A 12,777-nucleotide genomic window follows, 5' to 3' on the forward strand; every position below is an offset into this window, starting at 1 on the left:
AAAAAACATAAAGTGGAGATACAATTAAATTAACTTTGAACATATTTCTTTTCCATCCCATCTGCTATTGAAGATCTCCTCTCCATTACACCATCCTGCTCCTCCCGTTTTCCCCATCCCTAATTTCTTTCCCCATTTCCTTTACTTGTTCTTTCTCCTCACAACATGCCCTTCTTGGCTAGATAATCACCTTTTCATTTCTCAATGACTATTTCTCTGAACATTCAATGGAGGTGATACTCTCTTCCCAAATCCTCCCCCCCCCCAGCTTTGAGCCACTTCCTTTTTAAATTTTTTTTTTTTTAATCATTATTTTTTGATACTGGGCTTCTCCTAGACCATCTTCATGGCAGCACTGATTATTTTGTCTGTCCTTCCCAAACCTTTCCAACAATCAGCCTTTGATGCTGTCCTCAAAGAGCAAACTCAATATTTGAAGATTTTTTCTACTTCTTTCAGGCTTTATATCTTGTCCATTCTTTACTGCTTAAGGCTCTGTGCTTTCAACTACTTTTTTTCCTGAACTTCTATACTTGTTTCAGCCTGGCCCATCAATTTTATGCAATTAATGTAAATGTATTTATAGTCCTCAACTCAAATCTGGTCTACGTTGTAAGTTGTGTACATGCAACTAAGATAGTTCCAGAATATGGGGGAAGTGAAGCTATAATATATTGTCTTTTGCTATAGAGCAGTTCAAAGGTAGAATATTCTCCCTGATTCTGCTACTACTCTCTTCAAATAAGAACTCAGCTTCACTACTTCACTAAAGATCACAAGACTCGGACTTTACCAGGAAAGCCCACATTTTAACAAAGCAAAACCAGGATAAAATCCCATGATGGGGAACTCTACTTTCCTTTTGCAGTGCTGGATACTGCAGGTTGTCAGAAATGGGAAAAGTCCCATGTCCTGGATGAAAGATGTGAAACAATCTGGGAGTAAACACCCAATCCAAGATACCTAGTCATCTCACCACACTCCTATATTTTTATTTCCCGCCCTCCCCTGCTCCTTCCCTGCCAGAAAGCTTACCACTATTTCCATATTGTCACTATGACTCTTGCTCAGACCAGGATTAATTTTATCTAACATAACCCTTTAAAGCTCCCTTTCTTAATTTTTTCTTCCTTCACACAGTTTAATCATGCTATCCCTTCAAAACCCCTCAGTAGGAACTCTCTGTTTGTCATCAGGCAGATGCTATCATAAGATTCTTACCTCTCTGTCCTTATATTATTTCTCCCGTAAGTAACAAATTTAGAAGTATGCTGTTCAATCCCGATAATACAAATTCCTGTAATGCAAAATATTATTTAGCACAAGTTTCCTCACTGTATATATAGGAAGCTTTACTCTTCTTCTGTTGGCTCTTAATAGACATTAACATTAACACAAACCTTTTCCATACACCCTTCAAGTGTATGGAAAAGTGTATTCTTCTATCAGAATTGCTCTGTATTTATACTACTACTGCTTTTAATTTACAGCTCTGTCTTCTCTCACTCAAGTCCAACCTCTGCCTTGCTTGCTATCTATATGCAAGTCACTTTACACAGTTCTGTAAAGCTTTATCTCATTATTCTGTCTCTCACTGTTGAGCATTTTCAGACTCTCTGTGTGAAAGATGAGATATAAAAATAAATTGAATTGGAATACATGATGCTAAGTCCTGAACTTAAACAGACTACACTCACAGTGCATATGTAATTTGACAGCTACAGGCTATACTTCCATGACATACATCAAAAGGATTAATGCAGAGGAATTAAAGTTGTAACCATTCTGGGTAGTTTGACCAAGACATTAGACTCATGGCCATATAATCCCGGGTTGTTATTAACCAATCTGACAAAGAAAAACTGGGGTGATTATTACAATGATTACTAGTTACACTGTATGCCAGAGCCAACCTTCAAAGTTCAATGCTTCTGTAAATGTTCATGACTTCTGTCCACCATATCCAGGTAAGCATCCAGGCAGCTGTCTTAGCTGCCTTCATTAATAAAACATGAGAAAACATTTGTAAACATATAGATTTCTGTCAGACGAAAAAAAAAACCAAACCAAAAAGCCCCCCACAAAACACCACCGCAACAGGATGTTTTAGAGAATTTCTAAACAGGAAGGCTATGTAGCATGGAGCTTTGGGTGTCAGCTTTGATAAAACTGGACTGAGTAAGGGAGAAACTGTTAGTTAAAATTTTCATTCCAAGGAGAAACAGGAAAGATGGAAATACTAAAGATGTAGTTTGACATAAGGAAAAGGGAAGGCTCCATCTGACTGTGTGGGTCTTAAATCCACAGAATTTTCTCTTCTGCTTGTTTTCCATTGGTATTTCAATGCACTTAAAATAGGGAGGACATAAAGATATAAGAAACTTCATGCATCAAATCCTGCAAATATGATTACTTGAACATTAGAAGAACAGAAAGTATTATATCCCATATCAATGTTTACAGATTTAAGATTTATAATTGTTTCACTTTGAGGCAAAGCAATAAAAAAATACATCATGGGAATCAATAGAAGTAATTCCAATTGCTCTAACTTTAGTTAACTCTCTCTGTGCAAAAGCTGTGGCTTTGAAACTGCATCCCTCCATGTGGTTTTTAATCACAAAAATAAAGTAGTACTAAACTGACATGAAGAACAAACAACGAATATGGGGTTTTTAAAATTACAAATATAGAAATCATTATGATCTGAATCCATCTGATCAAAATTAAATCTGAAATGGCTATTGTGGCTTTTTTTTTTTTTTTTTAATTAAATAATAAAAGAAAAGTTAAAACTTCTCAGATTTTAAATTGTGGACATACAGGACTCTCAGATACTAACGCCTTTGTGAATGTTCAGTTTCACAGTACCCCTTTTCCTGCACTGACTGTAATAAGATTTAAACTTGCATGCCTGCTTATTAGTCTGCTAGAAATTCAAGCCCTGAAATCTACATTAATTCTTGAGTATAGGGAAAATTATTTTTGACTGCAGTGAAGCTCAGAAATGTAACTATGCAAGGATTTTTTATTTTTAAACACTGTGAAAAAACAATATTAAGAAAACCTTGTGTGTTCCTTAGTAGAGCTGAGGCATGTATTGTATTTCCTGAAACCAAACAGCCTTATGAAGTCTAATGACATGTTGCACACGATCTGGTCCTTCATCATTTCATGTAGATCAAAAAGTATGGTTGGGGGTTATTCCATTTCAGGATTTAGATTGTAAAATATAGATATTTTTATGCAGAAAAAACACCTGTTTCCACTTCTTTTTTTCTTACTCAACACAGCATCAGAGAGTGATGTTTTGTTTTTGTTTTTTTCTCCCTCTAGACTCCTGTAACATAATATTGGTAAAGCTGTCTAATAATGTAGGAGGAATTTAGCTAACAGCAACAGCTGTTTTGAAGTGGATTCAATCCTTTCATTGAATCTCCACTAAAAATAATTCAACTCAGGTAAAACTTGACATTTTACCTCAAGCCTTCATTTAGAAGTTAGTTACCTACAAGCACATAGATGTGAAATCCTTATGGTATATCTTGAACAATCTGAAATAGAATAGATGTTTTTAAAGAGAAACAAAGGAAGATTATGTACAAACGGGAAAGGAGAAACGTTCTAGGAATATTTATTGTAATTATCAGCCAATTTTATATTTTAATGATCTAGCTTTAAATTAGAGAGAAGCATAAAACACATGCTATAAAGCAGCAATTCCATTTGTTCCACTAATAAGTGGCAACCTGTTTCCGTTTTATGAGCGTGCACATAAATGTATTCAGTTAACATGAATTATGTATGCATGCCTGAATGTTCATGAACCATTCCTAATGGCTTTAGGTTATTGCAAATCTGATATCCCAGAAGTAAGTTATCCGTAAGTATGTATGGAAGCAACAAACTCAGCCCTGTGCCACCTTTGTCTATTTCTGCTTAAGAGCGCCAAGGAAAAGCAATTTGAAACTTCAATTCTGCTGCTGCAAATGGGTGGCCTTTTAGTTTGCCCAAGGGTTGCTTTAAGCAAGATGGAATCTTGTCTCCAGAGTCATGCATGCCACTGAAAACTCCTGCCTGCTGGATTTACATAACCATCTGACAGTTTCCCATAGAGAGATGAAAGAATCTGGGGACATTTAGATAAGAAGGAAAGATGGTCTGGGGAAGGAACATGATAAAAGAGCACTATGCTGCTTGGACAAGTTATGTTAAAATATGCCTGGGATTTGTAAATAATGAAGCACAACCTGAACTAGTTAGTTTCTAGACACAAGGTATTATTATCATCATCATCTCCCTTTTTAAAATTCTGACTCATTTATTTTGTAACCTGAGTGCCGACAAGAGAAAGTTTAAGAAATTAATCTCTGAAATGAGCATTCAAGACAATTTATACATATTCCTGCTCCTCTACAATGACTTGGGAGGTAACCCTAGCCTTAGTTTTGCTCTGTGCTGCATGCACCTTTCTCCTGCCCACAGAGCTGCTCTATCCTCCAAGAAACAGATTGGCAAGAAGTGTTCACAAGTAGTGCAAACCAGAGGAATACTATTTAACAACAATATTACTGACAAAAGGCAAATTGTCCTAGATGATATGTAGAAGCTATATCTGAATGAATACAGGAATGACAGTAAAGGACCTGGATTTAAACCCAATCTGTGGCCAAGCCATCCCTTCCTGGGAGTAACATCCCCATCCCGGCAACTCCCCGCTGCAGGAGGAGGTGGGCAAGCCTCAGCTTCCCATCTCTCCTTGCAGCCCAGACACACTTGCTGGTACTGGTCAGCAATCAGTTACTACTCCCATGAGCAAGGCTGAAGGAGAGAAAGACTTCTGTCAGAGACTTTCTCTGGCTATAAGTATTTCTGGACCTTGACCTAAAGTCATTGCCTCCCCCTCTGTGTTTATTATTTCACACTCTGATGGGATGAATAATGGAGTGTTTTCCAAAGCTAAGAAACACCCACTTGCTCTCAGACAATGATGAATATAGATGTTAAACTCAAAAAGTACCAAACAAACAATTCCCATTGCAATCCTCCTTGCACTCACAAAAACATGGGCATGGGGAGTGTCCCACTTCTAGAACTCTTCTGCACAAGAGATCTGTTTTCTTAGGGCTTGTCCACATAATATCAAACAACTTTTATCATTGTTAAAGAAAAGGAATAACAGTACAGAATAGACTACTGGAGATGCTATTGTAACCAATATCCTTCCTTTAAAACACAAGAGTCTTTTATATATATATATAAAAGAAAAAAAAAGAGCCTTGATCCTAACATACAGCTTGTCACAGGCCAAAACAAGAATATAAAAGAACAGTCAGGAATTTTAATTATGCAAAAGATTATTTGACTGGTGTGCGGGTGTGACAAAAAGGACAACAGAAATGCCACAGACAGGCAGAATTTTAGAAAGAAAATCCAGATGCAGACTGGGCAAATGTGGGATGCGGCACTGAGAAAATCCTAGACAGAGCTTTTGAGTCTGAGTACCAGCTGAAAACAATCTCCTGTTGTTTGATCCTCCTATGCTCAAGGAAAAGGTACTTGGCACATCTTTTTAAATAAACAGGATTACATGAAAGACATTTGTCTCCAACATCAAATTCTCCTTCTAACTGGAACAAACTTGTGAGACTGAATGCTTGACTAACTCAAAACCAGTTATAATGGTTTTTTGAAAAGCCTTTCAGTATTCTTGTTAACAACATATGCACCCTGGCAATAGGCGGTCACTGTGTTTTAGCAGTTCAAAAAAATACAATTTCAAATTGCAGTTTTACCAGGAAGCTGTAAAAACACCCATTCTAAAAGTAACCATAAAGTTTGATAACCCATTACGCTAAACAACCGTTCTGGGGGCTAATCCATGCTGCTGACTCAAGACATCCAATCTCTTTCCTAAAAACCTGATTTCTGGCACTGGAAATAACTGCACAGCTCTGGGATATGCTGACTCCAGTATTTAATATCAAGAACTTTGAACACAAGATCTGAGTTCTAATCAAGCAGCTATGTATGTTGAATGTAATTGTATCACTCTAAAGCACAATCTCTCCTTTCTTTGAGGAACTTGGATAAAGGACAGATCCAGAGCTATATTCTAAGGAACAACCTGTGATACTTCTGTGTAACATGATGAATTATACAACCAGAATTCTGAATTTATTGATCACATAACATGAAAAAAGCAAGTGTATTTAAGGTCATGGACTTTTCCTGAGAGGTCAACTAACTAGCAAAATATGCTGGCAGTTGCGTTTTACTATGTAGAGAATTTCTCCAACCATCTAGCCGTTATGTTTAATCACCACAACACGCATATGAATGAAGACAAGTATAAGAATTAATATCAGCAATGCTTATGCCTGGGAGATGACTTGGCTCTATGCATTTTCAGACAAAACACACGGCTAAGTCACCAGCAGCAGCAATGCCAAACTTTACCAACTTAGTGAGGGCAAGACAGGAACTGCCTGGCTGAATAATACCAAAGGTTCACCTAATTCATTTCCCATCTCCAACTAGGCCCATGATCAGATGCTCTGGAGGAAAGGACGAGTATCCTGGCTAATTTACTTCCATGTTAAATGTCATCTACGTGTCAAGTAATAGCCAAGAGGAGTGGCCGGGCCCACGCCATATGTACCTTCCCTGTCAGGCAGCCAGGGTCCTCATTACACTTTCCAATGGCTGAGCTGGACTGTACTCCACGCAGCTGCACGCGTTCCTGCCTTCTTCTCAGCTTCATATTTCTATTTGATTTTGTTGACTCTATGGAAATGGAGCCAACTTTTCTGCCAGTTTTAATGGATTTCACCCTGAAATCAATAGAAAAATGCCCATCTATAATAGCTGCCAATTTAGTTCCTAATCCGTATTATGCCAGACAGGAAGTTTCTTTGGCTCCCTTACTTCGAGGGAAACAGTAAGAAATACAGAAATGAAAAAGGGTAAGATTTATCTAGGAGGTGGCAGCAGCTAAACTGCTTCTGCTAATGCAGCTGCTGACATTTCCAGCCATTCAGTGCATTCCTCCCTAGGGAGAATAAAGCTGAAAGAAACTACTTAGTATGAAACTACTGGATGTCCATTAAAAATCATTCTAGTGGTGAAGATGAAGAGGCTCATTGGCAAAATACTCCTTGTATAAATCTAAAAACAACATTAAAATTCATCCAAAAAGCAGATAGTTAAATAGATTCTTTCACACTGAGAACCAGCAGTATGGGAGACTAAAATGGATTCTAGGAAAAAAATTACTTTTGATTTAAACCACTGATAAAGAGATTTCCCAGTCAATGTCTGCGTAATGCTGCAGAGAATGATTTTTTGCACAAAACCCCATGAGATGCTAGAAAATATGATTCAAAGAAGAGCTTTAGAAGCAGAATTCAAAGAATTTGTGAGGATGCCAGATCACTTTTTTATATTACCACCTGTTATAGAGGATAACAGAAAGAAAAAAAAGCTTTATTCTAATGAAGGATGGGATTTAAAGGTTCTCTCTTTATTCAAACAGTATGGAAATTTTGGGATCTGGGATGGTAGCAACATCTGATGCAAATGAACTTATTAAGAAATTAATGGAGCCATGGTGATTTAAAATAATCCAGAATGAAGTTTCCTCAAAATATTTTGAAAATAACTATACCTATGGAACATGGTAGATACTTTTAAGAAAGGAAGCTTTGTGAGGTAGCTGCCAACAACTGTATCTTACTCCAATGAATGGGAATATACCAGACGTCTCTCTGGGCTTGACACTCCCTGTGAACATTCAGTAGTAATTCCATAATCCTGTTCCTTTATGCACACAACGCTTCTGTACGGTAACCCCTCAGGATCCAAATCAAGGCCAATACTTGAGTGCCCCAGGCTCTGTACAAAACAGTGACAATTCGTGCCCCCAGAACTCCAGAACTGCAAGCATACCTATATATTAGTCTTGTTTCCAGTTTAACTCTGGGAATGGGCAAAGACTGCATGAAATAGGAATGGACAAATGCTCCACAGGTGTCCTATTTTACCTTCAAAGCAGATACCTTGGTCACGACTATAATTTATGTGTTTTCTCCCCTCTAGATACTACAGACACAAGTGAGGCAATACATTCCCTGATTTAACCAGATTTTCTAAGGGCATGGTTTTATGTGGTGCTCACTGACCTCCTGCTTCATTTGAGTTCACTGCATATAGTAAGGTTATGTGAACTTCACTGTTAGATTTAACACTTTTGTTTCAGATTCGTATCCCCTGTTCACCACCTCCATAACTGGACAGAAAGTCAAGACTTTTACCGCATTATAAAAGCTAGAAAGAAAGATAAGTCTTTTACCTTGTTATATAAGCCTAAAGTGAAAAGCCAAAAGAAAAAGACATAAAAACTAAGTGGGAATCTTTGTCAACTTCTGTGAATGCCATTTAAGAAAACCGAACAGAAAATAGATGTACATGGAGAAGAAGGCTAAGGAAAACATTTCAATTCATTTTCAGCAAATCTGGTTTTCTACTTTTCTGTTGAAATGAAAGCACAAGTGGCAACAACTCCATGCCTACGCTTGTTATTGCCTACTCAAGAATCAAGTGCTCTTTCAGTCAAGACTTGATTGTTGGAAAGAAAATAAACTGTCAACTGGTGAGGCTTGTTATCAAGCTGGAAAGTGAGAAAGGGTTGCTTGCTGCTGCTAGTTTTGGGATTTCATCAAAATGGCTTTTAGAAGCACATTCTTTTGCTGTGATCCTTAAAGTAGTTCTCCTGGAGGAATACCATGCAATGAGGTCAGAGTCAGAGCACCCCAGGCTTGGTTTTCTTCATGCTCTCATCCCTGTAATTGAGACAACATGGGCCAGCAGAGAAAAAAAATGGGATTCCAGAAGATTCAGTTCTTCTCTCAGCTCTGCCAGTGCCCTGTTTTTACACCACAGGAAAGTCACTTAATCTTTCTGTTCTTCAGTTTTACCATCTGTAAGACATGACTGATTTACCCTTTTAATGACACACTAGGTGGTCTCAGATCATGTGTATTTCCACAACTTAACTTGCAACAAATTATTTGGCATTTGATCAGACCTCATATTCTCTGTCCCCTGCAAATAGCCTTCTCTGAGCTGTAACACACTTCTGTTCTCTGGGCAGCAGTTGCTCTCTTCATGTTTTTCACAACACCTATCTCTGGAATAGGATAAATGAAGAGGAATGCTGGGTTTTTTTTTCACATCTCAGCTTTTCACATATCACCATATTTGTAGCATTATACAAACATTACAAATGTCCCTGATTTTTCTGACACTTTGCAGCTTTAAAGACTCTGTGAGGCTTCCCTACATGTTCAGAAAAGATTGTACAAGAAGTGTTTGCTTTGTCTTGGCAGCCTTCCAAGATTTTCAAAAGCAAATGCTAAATGTGGGTATTAAATAATGTCTAGGTAAGACCCTTCCACGCTTCCAGAGGTGATGGGGGAGGGTAACGCACACCCTAAAACAAAACAAAAAATGCAGAAAATCCCCATTTCCACGCTTAAAGCACAATCTTGGCCCTGCAAAGTGGGCTTGTATAAGTGGCTGTCCCCACATTAATGGAATGAAAGGAGTAAGAGAGAAACGCAAGTTCAGGCAGCTCCTGCAGTCACTCATGAAACTACATAACAAGAGTAATTAGTCTTAGTAATAATCTGAGTTACCTTTTAAAACCTGAATGCCTTCAAATCATTGCAATTTCTTTAACACAGATCAAAGAAGCACACAAAGGACATCAGAACCAGTACCCTCCTGTAGCATCAGTTCACAGCATCTACTTTCAGAGAAAATAAGTTAAAAAGAAAAGGAAATGGAGGGAAAGGGAGAAGGGAATGAAATGGTAATAATCCCAGAATGAAGAAATATATTCACCCTCTTTGATGTCTGAATTAGAGCTGGTTAGGGAATTCTAACAGGACATGTTTTTGTTGGGAAGTGCCAATTTGCTGAAATAAGAGTATGTCATGGAAACCTCTATTTCCAGAAATCTCTACTGAACAACAAGCAGGCACAATGGAAGAGTGCCTGATTGCCTGCCAGGCTACCTCTGCGAGTGCTGCAAAAGCTTGAGTTTCCATGGTCTTAAACTCTGGGATTGCCCTATTCTGCAAACAGGACTAAGCTTATAGACCCTACAACCTTTGGGCCAAACACCAGGCAGCTGGGTGCTCTGGGAGTTTCAGATCAATATGGGAGTCACTCATACCAAACAATGATGTGACTATGACCTTGATTCCTTAAGGATTCTCATGCTTTCCAGATGCCTGGGACATAGAGTGTCCAAGAAGTCAGGATAGCTAATAGTTCCTTTGAAAGAAATTAAATATTTTAATTTTATTTCTTGTTTTTTCAAGACATTGGAATCCCCCTCCCCCTCAACAGGAATGTAAAATTCTGCATATATTGAGTTGCTTGTAAACAACCCATTAAACGTAGCTAATGCAGTAAATACACCTGTATGACTCCAGGTTTGTATGAGCGATTCTCAAAAAGGATTCATGTTAGAAATAAAAATTTAAAAGGGTATTGACAGGACTAATTTACTTTGCACCAATGGGACTGCTAACCCATATACTCTAAACATACATAGGGAAGGGCAGATACTCTCCGATGAATAACATTCAGAGGAAATGCCACCCAGACTTTAAGCTAAAGATCACTTTGCATGCAGAACGTTAAACAAAAGCTTCTTGGCCTGCTAGTGACTGCCACACGGGTATGAAAATCTTCTTAGGGTAAACCCTAGAAAAGCTACAGAATGCATACAGCATCCCACTGTGCTTACCACTTAGTTCTGGCTCTCTCAGTAGTACTTCAGCAGGAGACTACAAATATTACTAATCTAAAGAAGGCAGAGCAATGGGGGCTGGAGCAGAAAGTATTTTGAGTGATGCGACTAATAACTCCAAAAAGATAGTAGCAGTTCCATTATATTTCACTTAGTTGCCGGTGGAACAGCCTTCAATGAGACCTATACACGAGGGTCTACATATTAGTTAATAATTTTCCAAGGTTATACTAACACTAAAAAGAAGCATTCTAGATAATTAAAGGTAATTGACCTAGGTCAGTATTCTTATTAAACAGCTACGGTGAAACACTGAAAGATGATTTGCATAGACCAGATTAACACACATAATATGAGCCAGTAGCAACATAACACGATATGTAGAACACATTGCAGCACATTGCAGCACATCCCAGCACACTGGGAACAGAGAGACATAATTGTACCACTGGATTTAGCCCAATAGATCAGGTTTTATGCATGTGATTAAATAATACTGTAAATGAAAGAATAATGTATTCAGAAGTTGGAATTCTCAGAGCTAAAATGAATCTGGTCTACAGCATAGATACTTAGTGCAGACCTTTATTGTGTGGTTTAGCAAGAAGAAAGCCACACAGTGCATTACACCAAAGATTCATTTAGCCTGGTATCCTGTCTCTGATAACAGCCAAAACGGATGCTTAAGGAAAGGGTATGAACACAGGACAAGTATAGGGTATGCCCTGCCAATTCTCAGCAAACCTGCAGTTTAGAAACTTCCTGAGCTGGAGGCTGGCCCTATATAAGTGTCTTTAAAGGCTCTTTATGAACTATTTTTCCATGAGTTTATCTAATCACTTTAAGAAACCAGTTGTATTTTGGCATCTCCAACATCCTGTAGCAATAGCTTCCACAATTTAATTATGTGTTGCCTGATTATTTCACTTGTTTCATGTCAAGTGAGAAATAATAAATAATTGCTATCTTTTCACTTTCTTTATGTCATTCCTGACTTTATGCAGCTGCAGTATATCTTGCTTCCTCCTTATTGATCACCTTTTCTCAAAACTGGAGAGACTTAGGTTACTGAATCCTCCCTTGCACAGAAGCCATCACATCCCTCTGATCATGTCACTTTCTTTTGTACTTCTACAGCTTCCATCATATTCTTGAGATGGGACAGCTGGAATTGCACAAAGTATTCAAAATGAGGTTGCAGCATTTATTTTATTCTAAATGTGGAAAACATTAAGAACATCATTTATAACCACTAATGCATTTTATAACATGCCCCAATTCCCCCTATTCAACTGGCACAGTACGTGTCTCTGTTCTTTATGTGTTTTTTCCTCAGCACAGCTCTATGCTATCATCCCTTCACCAATGCTCTGACAGCACCACATCCTTCTCCTTCTCTCCAATTTCTTCTGACCTCAAATATTAGACAGCAAGTTCCCTGACCCATATCTCTGCAAAACTAGAGGATTTATGGTGTCTCTTCCCATATCCAAGCATTGTGCACTTCCCACACTTTCATGCTGCATAATATCTATCGCTGCTTTCCTTTATCCTGCCCCTCTCTGCCTTAGGTTAGCAGCCGAAGCCAGAATTTTAGCTTCAGAAAGATTCTCTGCACACTTTTCAGACATTTTAAGACAAGTTTTTATATATCAAAACACCACAAGGCATTTTACCTAAAGAAATAAAGCTAAGTAAGACATACTTGCTCAGGTACAATCCTAAACATAGCTACATAAATTAGGCATGCAAATTGTGAGTCTAGTCATAAGCACTTCTCACAACCATATGGGCAAAGAAAAGTTACCTTTGGGGCAAGTTCAGCTCATGCAGGGGTCAAATTACCCTTCAGAGATGCTTATATCTCATTGACTATATTGAGAATCTAGGACACGTATGATCCTAAATTTAACGTCTCAGTTAAGTGAGATGACTCTGGGATTTCACATTTCTAGGAC

The 12,777-nt window shown here is 38.1% G+C and overlaps 1 protein-coding gene across 1 annotated transcript in view; it reads right to left on the reverse strand.

Annotated features, from left to right (window-relative positions):
* The window catches only part of TMC3 (transmembrane channel like 3), a 125,870-nt gene that overhangs the window by 88,967 nt on the left and 24,126 nt on the right, over positions 1 to 12,777 (reverse strand). Inside the window, exon 8 of the mRNA XM_072871336.1 lies at positions 1,222 to 1,297. The gene's annotated coding sequence lies outside the window, so the exon portion shown is untranslated. The remainder of the gene's footprint in view (positions 1 to 1,221; positions 1,298 to 12,777) is intronic.

This window comes from Ciconia boyciana, chromosome 8 (assembly GCF_034638445.1).
Source record: "Ciconia boyciana chromosome 8, ASM3463844v1, whole genome shotgun sequence".
In the NCBI taxonomy this organism is placed as follows: domain Eukaryota; kingdom Metazoa; phylum Chordata; class Aves; order Ciconiiformes; family Ciconiidae; genus Ciconia; species Ciconia boyciana.